This window comes from Corvus brachyrhynchos, unplaced genomic scaffold (assembly GCF_000691975.1).
Source record: "Corvus brachyrhynchos isolate BGI_N302 unplaced genomic scaffold, ASM69197v1 scaffold1064, whole genome shotgun sequence".
NCBI classification, from domain to species: domain Eukaryota; kingdom Metazoa; phylum Chordata; class Aves; order Passeriformes; family Corvidae; genus Corvus; species Corvus brachyrhynchos.
Genome location: NW_008237456.1, coordinates 1 through 1,339, shown reverse-complemented (window position 1 = coordinate 1,339; position 1,339 = coordinate 1).

Here is a 1,339-nt window from a genome sequence, read left to right as displayed (position 1 = left end):
GACCCAAAATGGCCCCAAAATCACCCAAAACGGCCCCAAAATCACCCAAAACGGCCCCCAAAGGGTCCAAAATGGTCCCAAAATCACCCAAAACAGCACCAAAAGGGTCCAAAACGGCCCCAAATAACCCAAAATGGCCCCAAAATGACCCAAAACGGCCCCAAAAGGGTCCAAAAGGGTCCCAAAATCACCCAAAATGGCCCCAAAATCACCCAAAACGGCCCCAAAAGGGTCCAAAACGGCCCCAAATGGCACCAGAATGACCCAAAATGGCCCCAAAATGGCTCCAAATGACCCAAAACGGCCTCAAAATCACCCCAAATGGCACCAAAACGGTCCAAAATGGTCCCAAAATGGCCCAAAATGGTCCAAAATGACCCAAAATAGCCCCAAAATGGTCCCAAAATCACCCAAAATGGTACCAAACGGCCCCCAAAGGGTCCAAAATGGCCCCAAAAGGGTGCCAAAATGACCAAAAGTGGCCTAAAATGGCAAAATCACGTCCCAAAATGGCCCAAAATGGCCCAAAATGGCCTCCAATGGTCCCAAAATGGTCCCAAAAGGGTCCAAAAGGACCCAAAATGCCCCCAAAATGGTCCGAAAATGGCACCAAATGGGCCCAAAATGGCACCAAATGGCCCCAAAATGGCACCAAATGACCCAAAATGGTTCAAAATGGCCCAAAATAGTTCCAAAATGGCCCCAAAATGACCCAAAATGGTACCAAAATGGTCCAAAATGGTCCCAAAAGGGTCCCAAGACGGTCCCAAAAGGGTCCAAAATGACTCCAAATGACCCAAAACGGCCCCAAAATGACCCCAAATGGTCCCAAATGGCACCAAATGGACCCAAAATGGTCCCAAATCGATCCAAAATGGTCCAAAACGGCCCCAAAAGGGTCCCGAAATGGTTCCAAATGGTCTCAAATGGTCCCAAAATGGTTCAAAATGGCACCAAATGGTCCCCAATGACCCAAAACGGTCCCAAAAGGGTCCCAAATGACCCAAAATGGTCCCAAATGGCACCAAACGGCCCCAAAAAGACCCAAAATGGCCTCAAATGGTCCCAGAATGGTCCAAAATGGTCCCAAAATGGTCCAAAATGACCCAAAATGGTCCAAAATGACCCAAAATGGTTCGAAAAGGGTGCAAAAGGGTCCCAAATGTTTCAAAATGACCCAAAATGGCCCCAAATGACCCAAAATGGTCCCAAATGACCCAAAACAGCCCCAAGAAGGTCCCAAATGACCCACAATGGTCCCAAAATGGCCCAAAATGGTCCCAAATGGCACCAAATGGTCCCAAAAGGCCTCAAAACGGCCCAAAACGGCCCCAAAATG